Below are 26,265 nucleotides of genomic sequence, written 5' to 3'. Positions count from 1 at the left end.
GACGATTGGAACATGCACTCCCACCAGCACAAGCAAGCAAACTGGGACTAGAAAGTAAGCAAACAGAACACCGGATCCTAGGAGATCAAAGGTCTGCCTGGCCAGCAGTGACCAGAACTGACTGAGCAGGGGAGAACAGAAGTGTGGGACATTCCCCGTGCACTGCCCCAGCCCACCCTGTCTGTGGGAGATGACACATGGGCAAAGTTGTCTGTAAGTAAGTCAACCAAATATGCAAAAAATTTCCATATAAAAGTTGGGCAGATGGAGAAAAGAACAGATAGTTTTCACTTCAGTGATCTTTATTCCTCTTCTTTTGCTGATTTCAGTCACTTCCTTTGAGGTTTAGCTCTGGAGGCCCACGAACTGGATTGTATGCACTATTACCTTGTCCTGCTTTGATCTGTACTTGCCAAAAATTAGTTTGTGCTCCGTGTTCTCCTCCATTTCTGACCTCAGCAATGTGTGTGCCTGCCTTCAAGCTTTGCTTCCTGGAAGAGCTCCAAAAGATCCAGAGTAGCCCCTCTAATCAGGGGCAGGTCAGCAGTGGAGTCAGGACTTTTATCCCCAAAGCCATAAGGGCTCCATAAGGAGCAGCAACTGACTCTCCGTGAGAAAACTTGTAACACGCTTTCTTCCTCTCGTCATCAAATAGGACACCAAGAACAGCTTCAGAGGGTCTGCTCATGAAAAATAACTCGGGGTTTATAACCAGCAGCAGTCAGCTGGAAAGCATAACTCACTGCTAAGCTGTTTACGTGCAGCTGGAGTAAAACTGGTGTGAAACAGAGCGTGTGGGACAGGTGGGTACGAGGATACACAACAGGCCTTGGACTGCCCTGATTTCTGCTTGCCCTTCTGGTCGACCGTTTGAGACAGAGCAAAAGTGACTATCAGGGGTGTGCCCTTCAAGATGCCAAGGCCAAAGTTTGCAGTTATAGAAAGTCAACTGCTATCTGAGCAACAGTATTTGGGAAAAGATCATGTAGACCATCACACCATCGTGCTGAAAAGCTTAGTCATGTAATAGGTTTTCTAGAGATATGAGATAGCTCTTGAGACTGGAGATGCAAATGCTGCCAAACATTTCCTCACCTACCACATTACCTCGAAACATTGCTAAAAAGCAGTCCTGAGATGCTTGCAGGAGACAGCAAATTTAAAAATAAAAATAAATCTATAGAAGCTAAAGAAAAAAATGTGGGTACCTACATCCTCTGAGGATGCCAGAACCAGCTCCTGAAATTCGCTTTTAAGGATAAATCTTGGGAATCTAATTTCTTAAATTAAATAAGAGTGACTTTGCAGGCATGCAGACAGAAAGAGTCCAGGACAACCTTTTTCACAGAAAAATTGCAAATGGGGGTTTACAAAGTAACACTGTCTCTTGAACTTCCCTGAAGAAGTGGTTGCAAATAAAGCTGTGAGGTTAAAAACAGAGAGCAAGGTGCACACGCACATGGGGAGTTAAGGGACTGGGATGGATGGGAGCTGGCAAAGCTCAGAGAGGACAAAAGACCCTTTAGTACAGATGGGGATGACTGATCTCACGCAGAGTCAGCACAGGTCAAAGTCTTGGAAAAATAGATTATTAGGGAACAGCATCCTCCAGAAAAAAATTCCCCATTACTCCTGTGGGCAATGAGATTGTACACTTGAACCATGAGCTAATGGCAGGCTTTTATCAAGCTGCTCCTGCAGAAATGCTAAGATACTTGAAACAACTCATTAGCCAAAATTCCTCCATCGCCACAGTGAAAAACGTGCCTGGAAAACGTACCCACAAAAGAGTCATTTCTCAGCTGATGACAAACAGGCAGCTGTAGCTGCCGCATGCCTTCCTGGACCCGAGTGGCAACAGCTAGTGGCCTCAAGAATTAGTTAGCTCTCATTTATATCAGTGGGAAGTAGTGTCTCCACCAAAGTCAATATAGTTTCACTGGGGTAAGTGAGATCAAATTAGGCTCGATGTCCACAGACCTGAGTGTATTACTTGCCTTAGGGCAGGGGAATGAGAACAAAGGGCTCATATATTGGTATCTGTATTTGGTCTGTAAAGTATTGCTCTCTCTTCACCCGCTGCATCTTTCAACAACTGGCTATGTGGAGTCATACAATTAAAAAGTCATTTACGTTCAAGATTCCCATGCCACTGATGTATGTCCTGACATGGCAGAAGAGTGTAGCTCTCAAGCACAGAGATTCAAGAGCTGCAAGAGGGTGGCTACCAGCAAATATCTCCTAAGGTTAAAGAGAAGAAAGAGACATGGAACAACATGGAGGTGTTACAAGAGCTTCGTCAGAGCCAGCTCTAGGTATGAGCGAAGCTGGTAGCTGGCAAACCTGACAGGGAGATTAAGGCTCTGCAGCGTTTCCCATGTGTCCTTTTCCCTGTGTGCCACCAAAGGCTGGCTGATAGCCCCAGTGGTGACAAATGGAGTCAGGGACGTGAAGCACCAACTTTGAAGACTCAGTACAATAGCTTCATCCTTTATTGGTAGCCACAGATATCAAAGGTTTTACGTTTGCAGTGCACCAGTCTGGAGCATAAATCCCCCTGGGTGATGCTGGTGCTGGAGGCCGAGTCCCAGAAAGAAGCTGCTGAACCTGGAAGAGGACAGCCACCACCAGTAGGGACCCAGCCATTCTGCAGCACCACTGAACCACTATCCTGATGGGGGAAGCTCCCTGCAGCCCATGCCATGATCCCCAATTTTGCTGCCTCTTTCTCCTCTTTCTACCTTTCTCCATTTTATTTTTTATTTTTTTTACAGGGTTACTGTTGCACCATCCCCACCAGCTCAGGGCAAAGCATGTACATGAAACCATAGCTAGGAGTGCAGGCACACACAAACATGCCTCCCTTTTGCCAGCCGTAGCATTTTATAGCCCATGGGTGAGTAATAAGCGAGGGCTCAGTATCTGCCTTATGGTATGATACAACATTCAATCACGTTAATTAAATTAATATGGCCTACGCTAATGAAAACCACAAAATACTATTTTGGTGTCCATGAGCACATATATTTTGATAATATCAACTTGTCATTCTGATGTTCCTTTCTTCACCAAATACTAGCAATGTAAACATATCTAACACCACTTTCATTGTAACAAAGGAAATTCTGCATCAGCACCAGACTGAACGCAGGCTGTCTTGTGCAAGCAGCAAGCTCCAGAAATTCAGCCATACCGAGGCTCACTGAGTCTTCTACAAATGCTCCTCCTATCTAATCTTTTTAATCTACTTTTAAGGTATATTTTTGGCTCATGTTTTGTTTTAGTTTATTATTATTATTATTCTTTCCCTGCGTGATTAGCCATCCAGGAAATGTTTAAATTACAAAATCATAAGGTTTAAAAGATTTATAGATCAAATTATATTAACCTAATGCAATAGGCCAGCCATACGGAAATTAGAAGTCTTTATATTATATTTTGGTTATTAAATTGCTCCCTTTATACTATTTAGTTTGTTTGTAACAGTAAGATTTTGCTGTCTGATGTCAGAACCCGCAGAGTAACCAAGCATAAACAAATGACTTAGTCCTTGGTTCAAAGAAATAATAGGTTACTAGCATAATTAATTTTATGTTTAATTACTGCAGAATGAAACAATCCAACAATATCCAATCAATCCTCAGAATGACAGAACAGAAGGTCAGCAGTTGCTAAGTCAATTGTTTTGAAAGAGAAATTTATGTCAGGTTCTCTTTTATGTGCTGGAGAAAGAAATTGGATAAAAGTGGTCAAGCAAACGTTAATTAATTGTATAAATGTAATCCTGTTGTCATGCAAAATCACAGAGACTCCAGGCGGAGTGTTCAAATTACTGGATATGCATCAAATCAGGAACATCTAGACATGGTCTCCTCCACTTAAGACGTCAGTAATCAAAGAAAAGAGAGCCAAATAAGAATGCGTGCACATTGGTTTCTGAACCTGCCTTCAGAAGCACGTTTGTGTGAACTGACAAGCTCGGGCTGGTGCCTACAGAGACAGGTCCACACCACCCAAACTGCAACCCTGCTCAGCTTCTCGGTAGCAGGTCTCGGAGACACCTGCCCTTCCTCAGACTCGCAAGCCAAGCTATTGGAAAGGAGAGGTCGTACAAATCAAAAGCAACAGCCTCTCCTCCCATGCACATTAGTCAGAGAGCTGCTCATTTCTACAGGCTTTTTCAGTTGGTTTTGTTTGTTTCCCTCTGAGCATCCAGGCATTCAGCACATTTCCTTTTCTTACAGCAGTACCTTTCAGAGCTACGTGCTTGTGCATCCACTTCACCTGGGCATACCAGCTCCTGCTCCCTCTCCCAGGAGGGCCATGCATTTTAGAGGTCTCACCTTCAGTTTCAACCATTTTTTCTGAGCATTGCTCATTAGGTATTCCCAAGGTCAGGGTTTCCAGGAGGGCTCAGCTGTCCCTCTGATCTGAAGTGCCATTTTCATTACGCCAGTCTCCTTTACAGGTCTATGCCAACAGCACCAGAAGTCACTCTACTGTCACCTACATCTTTCTTCAAAATCAGCTTAGGAAACAGACTTTGACAGCCGGTTCTCTTATTCAATGCTTTCACCTTCACCAGGCAGCTAGGGGCTGCAGTGAGGAGTACCTGGTGGCCCAGTCACCCATGCCACAGCTGGATATAGTTACGATGTCTGGGAACCAAGGCTCATGCAGGCTTACTGTGCAGGCTCCGGTGTCTCCTCAAGATAATTTCTCAACATGCCACATTTACCTCCACTCTCTCAGCCTCTTATAAACCATTTTTGTGCAAATTCCAGCCAGGCAGTTAGCCGTGTGCAGGGCACAGGAACACTGAGCACTCTGCTTGTAGGTTTCCCTGTCCTTCCCATAGGCCAAGGACACGCAACCAGTGGCAGGCAGGAGGGTACAGGGCTTTGATGCCAAGCACAGAAGCTAAATCCCAATCTTGCACATAAATCGGACTGAGCTGTGATGTGCTCCAATTTTGTCACCTCCAGCGGGAGGTGTCCCTGGGGTTCGCTGGGTGCCCCAGCTCACAAGAGGGAATTTGCACATGCAACCAGTGCACCACAAAGAGGAGCCTTGCAGCAGCTCTGCAATTCTTGGGGCTTTGTCCTCAGGTGCTTAACTGGTACCCAAAAGGCACTGCTTACACCCATCTCCTTCTTGGTGCAGCTCAGACCCACCGAGTGGCAGGAAACAAGGCTGATAAAGAAAGAGAGGATGATGAAATCCACAGCGCCACATTGGCATTCCTAAGCCTCATCCAGGGCTCGGCCCTTATTTTTCCATGGGAGATGCCAAAACATTTCCAGATTAAGCAAATACACAGCTGTATACTTGTTTAAAATGTATATATTACAGGAGGACCCAAAAGATGGCAACAAGTGTGAAGCGTGCACCATCCCAGAGCCCTGGCACAGCCCCGTGTGATGTTGCTATGGTTATGCATGGCAAACAACCCTACGGAAAAAGTTACTGAGCTTGAGCAGGGACTGACTTTTAAATCTTAGCAGGGCAGCCAGTTTAAACTTCTGGGACACGAGTACTTTAATGGTATAATGACAACACAAAGGTCCACGCAACTTCTTTCTTCCGACTGTAACTTTGCAGCAGAGGCTGAACACAACTGCTTTCTGTACAGAGTGACACTTCGTACGAGAGGCAAAAGCATTGAAAGCAATCGTTTCAAAATCTGCTCCTATCTTATGTTTTTCCTATGCTTGAGTCTGGGCTGAGGATGCCAGCATTACTAATCTTTGAAATGAGGGGGTTTACATTGGGAGTGTTGACATAACCTCAGCTACAGCAGAAAAAGAAACGGTACTGGGAGATGGAAATGTATATTTTTGGAAATAGATTTCTTTCTGACAACCCTATAACAAACAAGTGAAATTTTAATACTGTGCTTCGATGAAAAATGATCTGCTGAATAAACACCAGGCTAATTCATAAAGAGCAAACTCAGCCTGTTTAATATTTCTTGAACTGTCCCAAAAATTCCATTGATCACTAGTGATGCTGTAAATAGAAAATTCCTGCAATTTTCAAAGGAACCAGGAGAATCTCATTGGGGTTTGCCTATCAAACTTTTAGACGCTATTGAAGCTCCCAGACTAAAACATAATAAATCAAGTATGAAATTGTATAGTGTTGGGCTGAGCTAGAACCTGTGATTTTGCAGTCTATTCCTGGGATTTATTTTTTTTATTTTTTTGTCACGTATTTTGTTTCTACTTAATTACCATGTCTTCCACCAAAAAGGCAAACACCCCTCCCTTGATCAATCAACTATTTGGATGAAAGTGTACAAATACTTCATTAGCAATTAGACCGTTCTCTAGTTTGGTTCTGATGTACGATACTGCATTTTGCTCCTTAGAAAACTAAACCCGTGTCACACGCAATGTTAAAATAAAGTGTCATACTCTAGGGCTGGGTCTCCACAGACCCCCTGCTATACTCCAGAATTTTAGGCATGGTTATGAAAACAGCAAGATGTCAGATATACTGTATTAAGTACATCTTGAGGTGAAAGATCAAACGCTTATTCACAAGCATTTATATAACCCTGAAAGTTGAGGATCCTTCACTGCATTTTTCTTACTTTTTTTTTTTAAATTCACTTTTTCCTGGATATTTTCAATCTTTGCTTTGCCCATTCTCCCTCATAACCAACCCTATTCTCTCCCCAGCCAAGAAGCCCCGAGGCTGCTCAGCACCCCAAAAAATCAAGAGCTGCTGGAACCAAGCACGAGAAGCAGCTGCGTGCCTCCCATTTTAAATAAATGCACCTTTGTTTCTCTGACCGGTGACTCTGCCCCAAGACCTGAACCCTCCTGTCCCAGGGTGCCAGCCGAGCTCAGACCTGCAGCTCACTGTTCAGGCTACCAGCAGCTGGTGAAAAGCCACCTTTATTTCCCCACTCGCCCTCTCTTCAAAGCAAGCTGCTTCCCACTGCCTTGCCCACGATCCTGCCTTCCCCTAGCACAAAGTATTGCAGGCTGCAAAACAACATGGTAAACCAGGCAGGCTGCTGCGGATACCTCGCCTGGGGATAAAACACCGATAAAATCAAGGTAGCTTCAGTGAGGGGCACTTCACTTGGATCAGCATCTCAAGTTCAAGCTGATGGGGGAGTTTGGAATGATTTCACTTTAGCCAGAGTTAAAACTCAGGCTGTTCAGTTGCAGTGCTATTTTAACCCAAGCTAACGTCTTTCCCACACTCCTCCCTTTTAGCAAAGACATGCTTTCAGCTGACAAGTTCTCCTTCATTACAACTTTTGTCCTGCCCTTCCCAGAAAGTGCTCTGGGACACAGCAACATCTGTCCTTCCCCCCCGCTCCAATTAAAAAAAAAAAAGAAACACAGGGGGGTGAGGGGGGAGATACCATTTTCACAACTGACCCAGAATCTAATTCCCCTTGTTGCCTTCTTTCTTGCCCCCAAATCCCACACTCGCCTACATGAAATGTACTCTTGGCAGTTCTGTAAAATAAGAAAGGGAAGAAGAGGATGGTGTAGATGTCTGAACCAGCCTTGTTGCAAAGAAAGCAAAAGTTTGCCACATTACTTTTAGTCAACTTTCTGCACTAAGAAATGACACAGCTGTGACTTGACACAGGCTGCAGCAAGCTTGCTCATTTTTAAGTGTTGCCTACTGGAATCACTCAAAACTTCTGCTTCGTTCTCTGTATGCAAGCAAGAATGAATCTCCTCACAAATGTTAAAAAGATTTGCATATTTACCGTTGGGAGCTGTTCTGTTAATGCCTTTGAAATGCAGACGCATAAAGTCCCCTGAACCATTCCCAAAGCCAGCGTGGCTGTGCTCTCTATCACTTACCACAGAGCCTTATTCTGGACCTCCGTAAGAGCTGAGGCAAGCATAGTTTGTACTACTTCAGAGATGACAAATTTACTCAGGAACATGCGTACCAAACTCTTTCCCTCTTCTGCCACACCATCCAAAGTTTTGCACAGTTCGGAGTCTGAATCTTTTTGTTATCAACCCTTTTTCTACACTTACATAGCCAAATCCTGAGTAAATATGTACGCATACACACATGCACATTATGCTGTCATCCATATAACAGCTCAGCTAACATTCCCCACCACCACCCCCTTTCCCTTCAACTGATTAGAAAAGTTTATTTTAACGCATGTTTGTCCCAGGCTTCAGCACCATACCTCAGCAAGAGTGATAGGCCAGCATACCTCGGGTTCGGTTTATGAACTGACAGCCCACTTCCACTGACACAAGAAAATATGACCTAGGCTGGTTTTAAGCCACTGATTGTCAGATTGCATGTTCAATATGTCACATGGAGTACACTTCATTAAGGACTGAATTACTTTACTTGTAACATGAGCTAAATTAAAGTCAATGTCAGGCTGCATAAATCACCAATTTAAATGTATCACTAAGTGCACTGAAACACTCATCATCACCCTTTGCCCTAAAATAACCCAAAAATCTGGGCTTCATTTTTTTGCATTGTAAGGATGACAGATAGGAAATTTTTGTTCTTTGCCAGGGCTCCCAACTTTACTGTGAAAAACTACTGAACTTCTAAGGAATAGTAGTGGCCCACCAGCACTTCTCATCAGATGATGCCTTCCATGGTGCTGGGAATTCAGAGCTTGCACAGAAGCAGCAGCATACAGAGCACCCATCAGGCTGTCACAGGACTCCTTTGTTACATTGACAGGGTGGAAATGTGGGATCCTGCCTGCTTAAGGAAGGGTACAGCAAGGGGCAATCCTGAGAACACTTGCAGTCACCAGGGCAGTCCCCCTTGGGGCAGCCCCCAGCGACATGACTCAAGTCAATGGGGTATCACAGGATTTAGGCAGACAGCTTTCCCACCGAGATGTTTTTCTATTACCAGAGATGGAAAAAAAGCTCTGTGAAAAGGAAGTGGTCAGTAGGAAAACAGGCACCAGTGCCCCATCCATAAACATTCAGGACGCAATGCTCTCCTCTCAGAGCTGTTCATTCCAGAGCTGAGTATTGATTTAGGTCTCTTAGATCCGTGCTGAAATTTTGGGGAAGGCACTGGCTGGCCAAAACTGTTTACAGATATGTTTACAGATGACAATGAGTGGCAGAAACAATTAGTACAAAGGTCCAATTCTCCATGCCCATTGCCCAAGTCAGAAAAATGCCTCTGAAGTCCAAGAAAATACACCATTGTAAGACTGGTGAACGCAAGCAAAGAATTAGACTCTAAATTGCTTCCTCATATTTATTCCAGCTGTTTGAACAGTGGATTAACTTCTGTTAAATAAGTAAACTAAATTTACTTATTAAAAAGTAAATAGGACTTGTCTGTTCTTTTCAATAGATCTTTCATGTGTTTTAGCTTGAGAGGAAGACGAGAAGTGAAACAGTGAAGAGGCGTTTTCTTCTGGTCTGTTTGCCATCTGGATCTCTCTAGGCCCTGGCATCTGCAGGATAGGATGGAAAAAATATCAAAGTATTCCTGGAAGGAAGACGAGGCTGCTACCTAGTAGACAAATGGGAGAGAGAAACCCAGAATCGAAGAGAAGGGAGAAGGGGAAATGTGAAACTCATTTATTTAGCCTCCTAGTGCAGATTTCTTAGCATGCCCCTTAACTTTCTGTGATCTCTTTGTTTTCTTGAGTATGATGATTTTCATGCCTTCTATTCTTTTTTCCTCACATTTTAGTTTGATGTTCGTTCTCCACAAGCTTCCTGCATATGTCAGCATGAAACAATAGGCTCTCATTACACTTGGCTTCTTTCATCTCCTTCAGACACTGACCTACATTTGTTCTGTTTTTGTCAGCGTGGAAACATTTTCCCAGATCAGTTTGTTAAAAAAAAATAAAATAAATCACATGTTCCATATTACCAACAGTGTTCTGCAATTTAGGGTATTTACTCTGGAGTGTCTTGCAAAGAAATTTCAATTGAATTAAAAAAAATCCTGCAATACCTGGTTGGAGTTGAAGCTCTACGCTCGCTGGAAGTGAAGCATTAGCAGAGCAAGGGAAACCATTCTTCAGTCACTATCTACCCACGTGCTGTCACTGCAGGATTAGCCAGAAAGACATGTGCATCACTAGCGTGGTAGGAGTGAGACCTCACCATGTGCAGATAATGACATAGCCCCTAGCAAATGACAAGAACAACCTCTTCCATTCCATAGCTGCACGTCTTTGTTTCACACTGGTTGGTTGCTCACCTGCTGGTCTGGTAGCACAGTGCTGCTTGGTCATTCTCACTTCTCCATTAGACAAACTGGACAGTTTTCATAAGAAAGCAGCAGTGGGCTGGCTCAGCTCTTCCTGCTGCCTTGGGGGAGTCCAAGTGACATTGGTGCACCCCACATCCTGCCCAGGGCCTCCTTTTGTGCAGCACTCCTACAGACCTGTGACCTCTTCCATAGCACACTGCCTCAAGTCTCCTTCTATCCCAAGCCTCCTTCTCTGAGAAAGTGTAAAAATTCAACAAGAAAATGAAGACAAACCATGAACAGCTGCACAAATCTTAGTGTCCAGTCATGCCAACCACACACTTTGTTACTCTTGACATAAAAAACGGCAGATGCAGCAGGTTTCATCCTGCCACTTTCAAACTGCAACCCAAATAAATACAGTGCTGATGCACAAAGGACTAGAATTTTGGTAATGTGGTTTGGCAAAGCAATCCTGACAATCTGTCATCTGGAAACATGTCACGTTTGACCTCAGTTTCGTAAACCAGAGGCTAAGCATACTTCAACCCATCCTAGTTTGTGGGATGCCCATAGCATAAATATTATACTGTCTTCCTGAAGACAACCATTTTTAAAACACAATTTTTGATTTTATTTTATTTTTTGCCTGTTGCTCCAAGAAAAAGTTACACCGATTGAACATTTATAGAAGGCCAAAGCCGAAGCAGCAAGGGCTCAAACATTCAGGCAGCCTCAGCTGCGGGCAGGCAAATGCATGGCTTAGGAACACCGAACAGAATTTGCCTGCCCAAACGCTGAGTTTCAGGACCACACAGATTGACGGCATGCTTGGCAAATTCTTGTGTCTCACTAAGACATATCAGGGCCGTAGCGCTGGCCAAAGCCAGAGTGAAGGCTGGTAGCAGATGAACCCAACCGTTCTTGCCACGTGGCATGTTCAGACTGCCCTGAACACAAACTGTGTGCACCTGAAACACCACTGAAATGCAGCTCCCCCCTTATCTGTTGATAAGAACGTGATCAGATGCCACAAGGTTTCACACAGGGTGTGCTTGTGATGTACATCTGATGATTTTATTATTATTTTTATTTTTTTACAAACAGGAACACCAGACAGAAGGTTGAAGACAACTAGAAAAATCCTACCAGCCCACAAGCTCCCAAGCACAGATCTGAAGATCCTTAGGGGGGAAAAAAACAGTAGGAAGGGGCCGCCAGACATAGCCCTTCTTCTTGGCTACACAAAACACAAGCACCCCAGGTCTGAATGGGCAAAGCTGCTCCTAATCCTAAAAAACATCACTTTGCTAGCACTGAAACACCAGTCGAGAGCATCCCAGGTGATAAGGCTGAGCAGTCCCACCGTGTCACACGGACTTCTGCGTTCCCCTGGGACAGAAGCAAACTTTGGCACACAGTACAGTTATGATCCCTATAACCACCTATCACTCTGAGATGGAACAATCTAAGAAAGATTTCTTAATTAATCATCATAGAAGCTCAGTAAGTGCGTGCTTAGGGGGAGGAAAAAAAAAGAAAAAAAAAGTATGTTCCCCTTTGATTAGAGAATGCACTTCAGGAGACATATTCTGATATTTCCTGATTTCAACTCCTATTAAAAGCTCCCTGAAAAGTCACCGTTCAAACTTTCCAGCTACAGTCAAAAATATATTCTTTGGAGAGACTTCAACTTTTTCCACTTAAGTGCACAGAAAGATGACATACTTGCCCATGAATGATGGTAGGCCAAAAGGGTCTTTAAAGTCCTAAATCACCGGACATATCAAATAAAGTTTTAGTACTAACTTAGGTGGAACATGGAAGATAGAGTGGCTTGTTCCCCTCTGCAAAGTCTTTACCCTACCCAGCCAGAAGCCATAAAGCAAGTTCTAGAGGCAAATTTGGGATTTTCCTCACATGGGAAGACCTCCTACATGGTATGAAGATTGCCTTTGATGAACAATTACTACCCTGAGATATCCCTTGAGCAGCCTCACGCATGCTGAGTCACACGTGCCATTGAATGCACATGAGAAACAGCACACAGACGCTCCTGGCACACCAGAAGAGACAGCAATTTTGGAAAACACTCATAGATGCATCCTCACAAAACGGCATACCTGACACACACTATTCCCTCTATAGCAGTGATAAACGTGAAATAATTATCTGAAGACTTGCTGTTCTTAATTTAAATTTCCACCCCCTGCCCCAAATGGGGGAAAGAATGGGTCCCAGTGAGGACCTTTTGCTCTGGCTTGTCTCCATGTGCAACAGATTTAGTGCCTCAGCCAGAAACCACAACTCTCAATGCTATTGCCCCACACTGAGCTCCTGACAAGTACTGTAGACCTTTTATAACTGATTAGGAGATTATTTTGGCTGGCCTTGCACTTGCACAGGTGACTCCTAACAAATACTTAGTGCTTTGGTACATGATGCCAGCTACAAGCTCTTTATTAGCATTTATTGGTATTAGGTAACATTTTGAATTGACGGGACAAATCGTTCGCAACCCCAAAGGACTCTTGCGAGCTTTATAAAATATTTATATAGAGGAACCACTGTACTGAAGTTCACAATTACGTCTTTCCTTGTCCCAAGCAGGTGAAAGGCAGCAGGCAGACACCTCAGCACATATACATCCTATGTAAAAATGGTTTGTAAAAATAAACCCAAGTGAGTAATGACAACTTGATGTGCTCCAACTGGAGGAAACGACATGGTTATTGAGAAATGTGCAGTGAGGTCAGAGGACCGTTTTAGCCATGCCAAGGTGGTGTTCATACAAGGGAGGCTGTCTGTGCATGAGCAGGGAGTAGGTGCAAACACAGCGGTGGCAGTGAGAAGCACAGAGGCGAGTCACACCTCCACCACAATTACATGAACAAGCCCCCATCAAGCATCCTGGCCATCTCTGCCTGCTGGTGCTCAGCCATTCCTGATTATATTGCCTGCATATATTAAAAGATGTGCTGGCCCAGCTTTCTGAGGGGAGGGAAACAAGAAGCATGCCTGTCAGAGCACCTCTGCTCCAGATAAGGATATAGGGATTATCAGGTGCAGCTGAATCCCTCAGCAACACCTGAGATGTACACCTCCATTCCTATTAATAGTCACTCTAGGTCTGTCTCTTCCATCTCCCATTTTGTCTCTTCTTAACCTCCTGCCTAATAAAGGTCAGGCTTGCTCAGCCATCAAAAAAATCTCCTCTTGCAAGTCTTTGACTGGAGGAAAGCTAAGACAACAGGCCAGGTACAGAGTGATGCAAAGGAGCAAGATTTACATGTGCTGAGCATCTGGTCCGATTCCTTTAAAGCTCACTACAAGCAGAAATATTGCAAACTGATTTTCCAGTAAGTGAGCTGCAAGCATCAGACGCAGCATTTTCTTATCTTTCACTCTTTTCTTCTTCTCCCCGTCTTTCTTGTTTGTATACATTTGTATTTTTTATTCTTCATTTTAAGAGCAGGATTGGACTGTAACAATAAAGCTTCAGAGCTGCTACCTAGAACTAGCTCCTTCTTTCACAACAAGGTCATTTAATATCATCTGAAAGAGTGACAAGCAGGAGATTTTTCTTTTTTCTCCTTTAAAGGACTCTACAACTAAGGCAGAATAAAGAAGAAAAGAAGCAAAATAAAGAAAAAAGAAGCTAAGTAAAGACATGCTTCAGTTTTAACATTTGAACTGCAATATTCTTTCTCTGGTTACCTCAAGAAAAGCTGTGCTGTACAAAAATTTGTGCAAAGTGCTCCCAGCCTCAGCACCTCCAGCCTGGGGTTTTATGCCCGCCCAGAGTCTGTGCAATCAAGTCAATGCCAAAATCCCCACCAGCCCAGCATCTTATACCACCCCAAACTAGCCCAACATCTTAAACCACCCCAAAACGAGCAGAGGAAGAGCTGTATTTTTCCTCCTACTCATTCTGCTGCTACAAAGGGCCAAAACATCTTAAATCATCTGAGCAAGGACCATCAGACATGCGCTGCCAGAGCCTCAACTGACCATCTCATGATCCCTTTCCTGGATGGAGGTGGAAGAGGCAAGTAAGACATCTCCACAAGCAGAAATGTCTTTATAGCAGAGCCACTGGGGAAAGCCACACTGGCCCCAAAAGGTGCTGCTGCATCTCAAATTGAATGCAAAGCAGCCAGGAATTCCATTGCTACACTTATCCAAAATGTTGGGTTTAGAAAAAAAAAAAAAAAAAAAAAAGGGGGAAAAAAAAAGAGACACAGAAAGAACAGGCCAGCCCAGACCTCAGGGGCCAGCTCCTCAGCTGGTGTGAATTAGTAAAGCTCCTTCAATACAATTAGAGTCATTTACTCCCACTGAAAAGCTACTTTAGAAAAATGGAAGACTCAAAAGCCAATATCAGGGTCCAGATTTTAAATCCCCTCCCCAGCCAGCCTTCCAGATGGTACCAATCTGCCCAGACAACCCAGAAAGCTCAGCCAGATCTCTCAAGACCCCCATTTCAATGCACAGGATGGTGGCTCATTGCAGGGAAGAACCTAATCTCTTTTTTTCATCCAGGTGGGGGAAGAAAAAAGACCAAGGCATTTTGCTATTGCTACAGCTTCAAGACAGTGACCAATATTAAAACAGTATCTAATTTTAATTAATGGGCTCCTGTCATCAGCCCCTTCCTCTCTCCTCTTCTATGATAGAGGTGCCAGAAGAAAATTGCCAAAGTTAGTGAAAAGGTTGACAGTCTTCACAAAAAGGTCTTTGTAAGCAAAGCATTAAGAGGAAGCACAACTTGGGACCCACCAAAAAAAAATCCATTACCAAAAAAAAAAAAAAAAGACATCTGCGTGTTTTTCCAAGTGTTTTACTTGGTCTGAATGGGTTCATTTTTCCTGCAGTGCTGTGAGTGCCGCGCTAACTGTCTCGCAGTGAGAGACCAGCTAAGGCGACTGCCAGATTGTCATAAAGAAATCAGGTAACAGGGGGAACGGGTCCACAAAGCAGGGGAGCTCATCCATCTTCAGCTGAAAGCTCCCTTCAAGACCAGCTTTCTGCAACTCTCAGCTACTTAACTTAGCCAAACGCCCTTCCTTCCCGACGGACAAGACCACACAGGATCTAACCTGTGTATCATCTTATCTTGACAAAGGCCAGCACCAGATATTTTGGAAAATGATGCAAACAAACAAACAGGAAGAGCCCTGTGATGGGCAGATAATCTAATCTCTCCCAAGCAACTCTTCACCTTAAACCCCAGACTCACCTCCTCCCTTTTAAGCTGTTTTATTCCAGTTCAGTCACTTCTCTTGCATAAGCACCCACTATGTAGACATCGTGCCAAACAGTGGAAGTAGCACCTAGATATCACTGTGGTGGACACACATGCCTGAAGACATCTGATGCTAATCTTCCACTGAAATGTGAACATTGCTCCTAAATCACTTGGATAAAATGTGAAAATGTGCTTAATTTCTACCAGCAAGGAAAATTTATTAATTAAGCTGAACTTTCTTTGATATCCCTGTAATTGCTTCTGAGCTCTTGCCATGTTTCCAGTGCTAAGTACCTATCAGAAAACAAAAACCAGCAACACTTACATCCTCTGAAAGATTCTCTGGAGTCAGGAGGACCAAAGCCATAACACACAGCCACCAGCCCCACCATCATAAATGCTATGCAAAGTCCTGTTTACTGCAGCCCTTCATGGAGGATAAGCCACACAGCAATGCTTCTCGGTAGAACACAAACCTATTCACATATTTTAAAACATGTTGGGAGGTCATTTCCTGACAAAACAAAGACAGTTTAAGGCATATTTGCTGTCTGTGTTTCTTCATGTTAAGAAAAATTTTGATTACAAGTGGTAATTAATTGATCACATACAGAGCGCGTGCTTTGGAATTGCTGTGAATGAAAATTGCCTTGAAAACATCCTAACGAGGACATCCCCAAATATTTGAAAACAGACAGAGCTGCAGAATGAATGCTGAATGTCATTCAGAGCTGATAATAACCATAATTCAATGCCTGTAAACAAATAAACAAAACCTTTTGGGCTAACAATTATTGAAAGAGTTTTAAATTGCTGATTACTATCGTAATATCTGTAATGGAGAACAGCTGAGTTTCTGCGTGCTTTGAAGAGCCTACTGAAGTAGCAAGAGCCATTTTGTATATGGATGATTCACCTTCCCTTGTGGTGCATTAGATCTTATATCTCAGGAAGAAATCAGAACTATATCCATACCTAATGGGAATCATAAGACCAAGGGTCTATCAGTGTCATGATCTTTTTCTCAATAGCCAAGGAATAAGCCTGTATTTCTCTATGTAGTCTTTCTGAAGCGCAGTTATTCCAATTCGCATTAACGTAATGGAAAATTCCCAAAGGTAAATGGAAACTAACCTTCTCTGAAGCAAACAAACAAAAAAAAATTAAGCCAAAACAAAGAAACCCCTGGAGGTAACACAAGAACAATCAGGGACACCACTGGGCAGCTTGTCAACCAAAGCAACTGCTTTAAACATCAACAGCTTCCTTGAGCTTTCTTCCAAGAGCTGAAAGAAGGTTTTTGCTCCCAATATAGTGGAGAACCTGGATCGCAGTCCTCCTCTGCCTTGAACAGGATTTCCCGACCCTGAGAAAGAGAGCGTAACCAGGAGAGAAGTCTCAGGACAGGAGTCACAGACCCTGCAGGGGCTTGCTTGGAGCAGCAAGAACGGGAACTGGAACGGCAAAAAAAACCCAGAGGTGGTGGGAAGGGCTCTTGGATATCAGCCTTCCTGAGCAGTTTAGGGAACTCTGGCCCCAGATTCCTGCCCCTGAAGAAAGGAAAGAGAAGCCACAGAAATGCCCACCTAGACATGAAAAGAAGCAACAAACCATAGAGAACAAAAACCGCTCCTCAGGCCCTTGCTTCTTAGTAGCAGCATTGCACTGCCTCATGGTTGCATTCATATGCTCAGCTCTGTCAGGACTGCAAGACTACATATGGCATGGATCAGGGTGAGGGCTGCAGGCAAAGGGATCATTCACTGCCTGCAAATCCCTTCGTCCCAGTGCTCAGCTACTCAGAAAGGAGCACTCAGACCTGCCCTACCACAGTCACAAACTTTTTTTTCACCTGTGCTGCTATCCAGCATGGCTTTTTGATATCCCAGATCATATTCTCAGGCAGAGAGTGACAGAGGTTAAAGGATGAAACAGTCATGTCCTCACATTCTTGAAGCTCTCCTGTCCAGCAGGATTTCTGTACAGGTAGCAAAATAGCATGCATGGGAAATAAAATCTTTGACCAGTCCTCTATTTTCTCCACCTTGCTTTCCATCAATTCTTATTGAGAAGATCAACCATACCCTGGGACCATGTAATAAAAATAAAAAATCAGAAGCAAAAGTATAAGCTACCAACCTAACATCACACTAGAATACATTCACAGTGGGCTAGTTAAGTAAACTAGGTACTTCCAGATCAGCTGGGCTTGGTGAACATCACCTAATGGCAATTAAGGAGCTAACTGTAGCCACCTCTGAAAGGCTAACCTGAGACTTATGAAGGACAGATGAAGAACTGGGGGATCGGAAAAGGTCAGGGTGGGGAGCATGGCAGGAAAGGGGAAGGAAGTGTTGTTTTCTTTTAAAGAGGTGGGTTACTCTAGATCAGTATTTTAATCTGCTATGAAAAAAAAAATCTGGAAGTAAATAATCTGATAACAATGTAGAAGATAAAAAGGAAATATGAACTAGCCAGCATAGACTTTTCCTAAGAACACTTATTAACAAACTCATACAATTACCATACATACAGTAAGTATAGTATACCATTACTTTACTGAACAGTTTCTTATGATGTTCTCATGAAGTTAAATATGGTGCCTCACCACCCTCATAGTAAGGAATTTCTACCTTATATCTAATCAAGAACTCCCCTCTTTTATTTTAAAATCATCACCCCTTGTCCTATTACTCTAGGACAGAGTCCCTCTCCTCTTTAGCCCTATATCAGTCCTGCTAACGTACTTAATGAAGGGGAAAAAAATCAAAACAAAAAAAAAAAAAACCAGCTTAGACTCTTCCTGGCATTTTCTGCCACCTGGCATCTGCTAATTCCCACCCAGCTGGCTGAACCCAGAGACTTGTCATGGTCTCCCTGTGTCACCAGGGCTCTGAAACCCACCCAACATAGGCATTCAGGAGGGTCATCCTCCCTCCGTCTCCAGTGAGTGCAGGAGGAGCTGTGCTGCTCACCAGGAACGACGGCTTATCGCTGCTCCCTGGGATCTCAGCATGTGTTAATTGTGCACGTACAAAAGTTCGTCTCTACTTGGCCAGGACCCGCAGGCTCGGTGCTTCCTGGTGGATGGAGACATACCCCAGTCCCTCCGGGTAGGTTTCCTTTGTAGAGCAGGCAAGAGGTAGACTTGTGGCAAACAACATTACCCGTAAGTAATTTTCCCTTACTTTATATAAGCAAATGCCTTTGATATACAACAATCCCCGACGTGTTCAGGTTACATGCTTATTTTAAGATCTTTTGTTTACTTTATGATCTTCATAGGTCATTGACATCCCATTTAGCTCTGGTGACCCTGTTTATACAATTGCAATATACATTAAAAAGCGTTCCTTTGGATAACATTAACATTCTTGATCTTAATCCATCACATGGGCTAACAATAGCTCCAGCTCAGATGTGTACGTAACTGTTAAAAGCTTTAATGTAGAATCCAATACACATATCGAGTGGGAGAGGCCTGATCAAACAGATTGGCTTTCTTTTTTCCATTCTAAGTGGCAGAGGATCCAGAACTATGTAAACTCTTGTGAAATGTACTGCAGTATCCCTCCAGCCTCCACTCAGAGCAATTAGATTCCCTTGAAAATGGGGCTTTCCCCCCCCCCCCCCCCCCCCCTTCAGCACCTAATGCTGTTGCTGGAGCACTCAACCATGGCCACCTCCAGGAGCTTCGGTCCCTGCTTTTCTCCCACTCACTGAAAAGTCAATGCCAACCTGGCATTTAACAAGCTCTGCAGGTTGCCATTTCCCACTCCTGATGGGCTGGGAAAACCTGCTAGCAAATTTGTTAGGAAGCTAGGTTGCTTGCAATGTATTTCTTAACTCAGCTGCTGTTTTTCCACTCCTGATGACCGTATCCTATACCTGCAGTGGTGACAGCTGGAAGGACCCAGTGGGATGTGAGGTTAGAACAAGGTCTTGGTTTCCTCTAGGCTTGCTACATCTGAAAGATGAAAAAGTCCAAAATGGCCTCCCACCACTTGCAAAATGCTGGCCACCTCCAACAAATGGGTGCTCAGCGAACAGAGATCACTGGTATGTGCACAATAGCTCCTACAGATACCGGCGAATCTGCAGGAAGATCAGCCAGGATAACTTAAAACTACCCAGAAAACAACCATGATATACTTAAATGTTGAGGCAGCAGTGTCAGGCTACAAAACAGAGAGAGATCGTGACAAAGGAGAGTTAAATGTTTTTGGTTTTAATAGGCCTGATGATGATAACACAACAGATCAATACACTGTGAGAAGAGCACCACATTCTCTGATTTTTTTATTTTTTTTTTCCCCAGCGTTTGGGTCTGGCTGCAGTTAGAGGAATGGACACCAAACAGAGCCATGTGTGCCAGTCTTCAGTCCACTCTGGGTTTGGATTTGGCCCAAGAATAGCTGCTCCTGTGTAGGTGAAGGGGTGGACCAGTGACCTCCCTAGGTCTCCTTCAATACCCTGCGCCATGTCTTCTGCAACACTGCTTTTGCATAATTTGGGAAATATCCACCTTACAAACGTGATGGAAGTCACACAACGTGGCCGTAACTAGGATGGGATGACCCTTCTTTTTGCCTTTCTTTTTTCTGTTCCTCCATAGGTTCAAAAAAACATTTTGGCAAACACTTTAACATCTTTTGGGCTCAGCCCATATTTCCCAGGAGACGGGGTTCAGTTGCAGGGTAAAAGAAAAAAAAAAAGTAATAATAAAAGATCTGACACAGTTGCCATGACACACCAAAGGCAGGATGAATACGCCAAAGAGGACACGTCACATGAGGAGAAAGGAGAGCAGGAGGCCAGGAGAGCAGCAGAGAGAGCCAAATGACACATCCTTGGGTCAGATGGTCACCACAACAGCTCCAGCACCTCTGAGCTATGCCAGCTGTCCCACCACCAGACTCTCTGTCATGTCACTGATTCCCAGGGAACAAGAGCAAGATATGGGCAATGTTTAGGAGCTGGGCTGTGGAAGACGACTGCCAACACCCCCACTCAACAATAAGGTGAAAATGAAAAAAACACCCCTTGATGAAAATGAAAAAATGAAAAAACCACCCCTTAAAAATGAGATCCTGGGGCAGGAAAGCAAAATGGTAGCTGATATCACTCCCGAGGAGGCCTTTGTTTGTTTGCTTAAGAATAGGTAGTTTTGCTCCCTGGGAGACTGGCACGCCAGCACTGCGCTCAGATGGAGCCATGCAAACTACAATGCTGTGTCACGCTTCAGGCACGAGGATCTTCCCCCTTATAAAGAACAGTTGTTTTCTTTCTACCTTATTTGTTGGTTTGTTTTTCTTCTGGGTACAAACTAGAGCTTTGTTCAAGCTGCCCAATATTAAAGTCTGATTAAAATAAAATCTCTAACTCAAAAAAAAAAAAGAAAAAATCAAATAAATCCTTCAGATAGAAAATTTATAGGAAGTGTTATCTGTCCCAGAGCAAACTAGAACCCAAATTTTGCAAATGAGCTCCCCTGAATGCATGCACAATTTTTTTTGTGGACTTCAAGCAGTGACAGAGATAAAACCTCCAATTCCTGCCTGGAAGGGCCAGGTTCCCGTTAGAAATAGTCCCGATGTGAATGTCCCTTTCCAGCACAAGCGCAGAGGTGGGCTCCAGCACAGGTTTCAGAAGCTACAGCAGTGTGCCCATGGGAATCAAGGAATGGGGCAAAGAGAGGGGAGAACGGTAGAGTCCCTCAGTTTTGCTCCACAAATGGCAAGTGTCCCCAGGTTGGTCTGACACTCACAGACACATTCAGTTTGGGGGCAAACTTGGAGCACAGAGGAAAGCTCTGTGGGATGGGAAATGAACCTGCCGCTCTGGATTTGCCAAAACCACAATTTAAAACCTTGCTATAAACTGATTTCAAGCAGCTCTCTTCAACACCTTCAAGCTGCCTGAACCACTATATTATTTAAGATACCCCCCACCTTTTTTTTTTTTTTGGGCAACAGCCACCAAACAAAATAAACAATCCGACGCTGAAAGGCTTCCCCCACTTCACACGAGAAAGGAAGAGCAGCAAATCACTGCAGCGTCTGGCTCGCACTGTCTGGTAAGCTCTAGGGCGTTTTTACTGGCAGCCTTTTTTCCCAAGGAAGGTGCAAACAGCAATGGAAGAGCTCCTTATAAATCTGGAAAGTCCACCCCCTCAGTGAGCTGAGCTCTCTGAAATACCAGTGCCTATTTCCAGCCGCGTGGCTCGGCTGCTATTGATAAAATCAGATGCGTCTCAAGAAAGGAAGATGCTGTTGAAGCCAGTGAATGCTCTTCAAGATGTTTTCCTTCCTGCTCACACGTAGCTGGTAAAACGAAGCGACAGGAAAAGCAAGAGAGCTGCACAGCAGTTTTTGGCTATGTTTTCAGATATTTATACTGGAATACGATCATTTTCGCTTCCATCGTAGCTTCTCCTTCTGCTCGCTCCTACAGGGAATAGCATTCAGATGGCACTGCACTCTGCTGCCATAATAATGAAGATGTCACTAATTTACCATTTAGACTTCACTGCCTATAAAACAGGAGGAGGAAATGGGCTGCAAACATGATAAGGAGCAAACCCTGGTTTGAACACAAATACACTTAAGAACTGGGAGGGAAAAGGGGAAATTAAAAAAGATCAGCTAAAAGCATTGTTCCAGCAGTTGGGCATTGTGGTGAACATTCAGGATAGTCCCAACCACAGGAGCAGCCTCTGACCCCCAAAGAGTTGGCCAGGTTGGACTTCTGTGATATTTCAGTGCTTAGCAAGTAGTATTTAGCAGTAAGTGGCCGTCAAGTGTGTTTTTCACAGCTCTGTCCATTTTTTGCTGCTGAGGCCCTCTAATGTTTCTGAGGTCCCAATTTAACGTATTATTGTAGCCTATATTTAAATCTTACCCTGTGCTTAAGGCCCTGATTGAACAGAGATAGCTTCCTTAAAATAAATAAATAAATAAAACCTACCCCTGTTAGGGGAAGAGAGAAACACATAAGAAAGAGGATTGGCTGCTGAAGCTGAGCCCAAGTCCCCAGTGTCTACCTACCTTGGACTCCACAAATAAAGCCACAGTTTTAGGAGCTGGCCAGCACCCCAGGGTGCCCAGAGTGGGAGGCCTTACCCTCTACCCCATCTCGGAGGCATGCTTCAGAAATAAAGCACCCTTGTGAAGCCTCCAGAGTGTTTCCTAAAGCTCCCCAGAACTTGTCAAATTTCCCAAGTGTTTTCCAGGGATCCCAAATTCACCCAGGCTGTTCTAGTCCAGGAGTGTGAAATGTTACTTTCTAGCTCTTTGCTCAAATTTAATGAGCCATTTCCTGCGTGACTTCCCTTGGAGAACATTTTGAAGCACCATGTACTTCCCTCCCCCTCCTTGGTCAATGCAGCCAGCCTCTAGCAAGAACCCCAACATCTATCTTCCCAAACCACGTTGCAAGTTTTTGGTACCACAACTCAGATAAAGGTTGCGCTGCTCTCCTCTTCAGAGGAAAAGCCACTAAAAAGGTCAGAAGTATGGCAAAGGGCACCTATCCCACTACTTCTTTAGAAGGAAATTGCTAGGGAGCAATCTGAGCCCAACCTGAACTCCTGCTGAAGAGCCTCTGGGAGCCTCGACGAATCTGCCCCTAAAATAATGCTCCATTTTCACCCTAACTACTACTGACTGATTAAATGAACCTCAGTATACAGCAGGTCTTTGCTGCTGTTGTTATTTTGTGTTACTGTTTTTTGGATAAGATATGCTTAGGGAAAACACTAGAGATCTCAATTAAGCAGCTGGGTGACTTATAAATATATATTTATGTTTGAAGCCTAAGTGGCCATTGGCTTCCCTACTGTTTTACTTAGCTAACAAAACAACTCTATCAAAGTAAGTATTATTCCAAAACCCAACTTCCTGTGCAGAATGCTCCCATGTGCTCCATCAGTCTGCTTCTCTGATGAACTACATCGTTTCTTATAAACTGTCCATGGCCCATAAATTTCCAAGCATAAAGGCTATTACTGTGCTGTGCAAATCTGCTGAGAATTTTATCCTTATAACTTCATTTCATTCGGTTGCAAATGAGTTTGGTAAGAAAGTTAATCTGCAAACTTTTATTTTTTTTCCCTCTCCTCTTCTGCTTTCAGGTTTATTTTGATTAGTGACACTTTCTTGATTTAGTCCTGAGGTGGGTTTTGTTTTGACTGAGTTCAGTTGGACAGCCTCTGCCTCAAATTAACTTCCTTAAACTCAGGAAAAAGCTTCTCAAGTATTCCTTTCCCCCAAAGCTTAAAAACAAAATTCAGAATAAATGATAGATGAATGTAGATCCAAGTGGGTTTTGGGCCACCTAGTAGATAAATATTGCAAATTAAGCATGTTTTGGGGTCCAAATAGAAGACCCCTACATATGTTCAGGTATCGGGAGGGATAACTACTATATAAAAATGCATTTTTCCTTTCTGTCCCAAGCCACAGGATGGTGGGAAATGGATATATGTTTGTGCATGCAGATGAAAACCTCTTATAAATGTTTTGCTCATTTTAGCTCTCACAATTGCCTGTTTACATTAGGACTCCTGTTGTCGCATGGAGAGGACAGATCTTCAAACAAGTTTTAGTCTCACTATCCACTGAGTCGAAAAATGACTGGATTTTGCCATTGGGTGCAGCATGAGGCTTGTGCTTCCCCTGGCTTAATTCCAATTTACATAACAATACAAATTAGAGTTGCTCAAGGCCATTGGAGAGGTAGGGGAAAAAAGATGAAATAAGCCATAACTCTCATGGCTTTTTCTTCCTCTAAACCCCAAGAGCAGTCAATCACAAACAATAAGAAAAAATAATGGGAATAGAGACATTCTGATATCTTGATTCTGGAGACTTCTTGACTACCTTGTACTAATTTCATTATGCTCAATTTAAGGGGATTTTATTGATAGATACCCCAGGAAATATGACTTGGAAACAGTGTGTTACCTTGGGATATCACCAAACATTTGACATTGGGGAACTAAAACAAAAACAGATGTTTTAGGAAATAAGCAGCTTGAATATATCACTCATAAACCAATTAAAAGTTTCTGCAGCAAGCTGACATTTCCCATGAAGCAAGCAATGGGAGTAAACACAAGTCAGTTGGCTGCGAGCTACGGAGCAATTCCCAGCCACATTTTTTATTTTTGTTATTTTTTACTGCTTTGAAAATGAAAAAGAAAAAGGTGTGATAAAGAAGCAGTCTCACCTTGTCACTCCCTCACCCAGAATCTGTCTTTTCACCTTCACACTTCCATTCATTGCTCATTAAGCAAACAGAGAGATATTCCCACTATTGTTGGGCTCTTTGGCATAGACTCTCGGCAATTTAATGTCCAAGTGCACTGCAAAATAATGCATGAAAATTGTTTCTGTTTGTTTCAGGTATTTAGTAGAAAATAGTTTGCAGGTTCTTGAGTGTACAAGGGGATAATGAACAGTTTGGGGGTTTGATTTCTTATTTTAGAAGTTTCATCCTTTATTGCTTTTTTTCCCCAGTATACTTTTATTTTCTTTTACAGACCCAAGCAAAAACATCTAAGCACATGCTTAACTTTAAGCATTAAAAAGTCAATGGGATTTAAGCATGTGTTTAAAGGCAAACATATGCTTTAGAGCTATGCTGAATAGGAATGGTTTATTGAATCAAGGCTATAGACAGGTTAATAAAATGGGTTAATATATGCAATCTGGAAACAAAAATTAAACGTGTTTCTGGAATATTAACGTTATAAGCACTACTTCATTCTAGCTCAATTCCCCAAATTACTATTGGATTTGTAATGTCCTTGACACTGTCTCTCTCATTTCTTGAAGAAATGCAGATTATCATCCTAGATTATAATCAGCTGGCTAACATACAGCTTCAAGCTTATGATTTTATCCAGAGCAATCCTGAACAATATGAACTTACTTCAAAAAGGAGTTTATTCACTACAATCCATTTACAATGAAAAATCTTCCAAATCTTTTCCACAGTCGCATATCCATAATTCCCTCTGTATAAATATTCATGTGCTGTGAATAAGATGTAAAAGACATTGTGCTATTTTTCAATATTTACTCTAGAATTAGATCCGCATAGGTGCTTGTTCTATGACAAAAGATAAGAGCTTGCACTCGCATCAAAGATTTCTTTTAAATAGATCATAAAATCCATTGTGAATATTTAAGCCAAGAGTAATAACATGGTGTCATATACTCACAGTATAATGCAGCAACACTCTGCATTTTGACATCTGCCCAGACAGATGTTTAGAACGAAGTTCCTCAGATTCTTTCTTCTTTCTTTATTTATTTAAGTTGCATGGAAAAAATCTGGGAATCATCTTTTATATCGAAGCTACTTAGTACAATTTAACTGTCAACAGTTTAATTAATTTAAATGTAGACTTACTGTGGAAGCCAACAACACACACAAGCCTTCCACAAAAAAAAATACAGGGGGGGAAAAAGAGCAAAGCCTCCCAAAATGTTGCCAGCAAGATCCTGACCTCACAAAAGATATGGCTACGGTCACAAGATACGCAGAGATCAGCCCTCTAAAATCACGCAAATGACTGGTATAACTTTCTGCTCACATGCAATCTCAGCTCTGGCCGTTAATAGATGTTTTGCCACTACTTTCCTTCGGAAGGACGATGCCGACTGTTCACCCCTTTTGCCCGTAAGTAACGCTGCTGATAGATATCAATATTTACTTAGAGCAGTTGCAGAGCGATCTCTTTATAACTCCCCATGTCTTGTGATTTCTGGGTTTTAGTTTCATGTTGAAACGTGCACATTACCACATGCTGACTGCCAAAT

At 43.1% G+C, this 26,265-nt stretch overlaps 2 long non-coding RNA genes across 5 annotated transcripts in view; both read right to left on the bottom strand.

Moving 5' to 3' along the window:
* The window catches only part of LOC308192986, a 67,739-nt gene that overhangs the window by 29,632 nt on the left and 11,842 nt on the right, over positions 1–26,265 (bottom strand). Inside the window, exons 2-3 of one of the 4 annotated variants that reach the window (XR_013949272.1) lie at positions 25,373–25,476; positions 24,668–24,803 (exon numbers count right to left, since the gene is read on the bottom strand). The exons of 1 other annotated variant lie outside the window; for it this stretch is intronic. This is a non-coding gene — a long non-coding RNA (uncharacterized lncRNA). Of the gene's footprint in view, positions 1–24,667; positions 24,804–25,372; positions 25,477–25,664; positions 26,121–26,265 lie in introns of those variants that run through there. 2 more of the 4 variants (XR_013949274.1, XR_013949275.1) reach the window with 2 other exon arrangements.
* On the bottom strand, positions 9,019–10,501 carry LOC308192989. Its single transcript, XR_013949280.1, has 3 exons — positions 10,201–10,501; positions 9,952–10,045; positions 9,019–9,439 (listed from the first exon to the last, which is right to left on the bottom strand). It is a non-coding gene; the product is annotated as an uncharacterized lncRNA (long non-coding RNA).

Source organism: Anser brachyrhynchus, assembly GCF_964034855.1.
Source record: "Anser brachyrhynchus genome assembly, chromosome: 3".
NCBI lineage: Eukaryota > Metazoa > Chordata > Aves > Anseriformes > Anatidae > Anser > Anser brachyrhynchus.
This window is presented reverse-complemented; position numbering and strand designations above follow the sequence as displayed.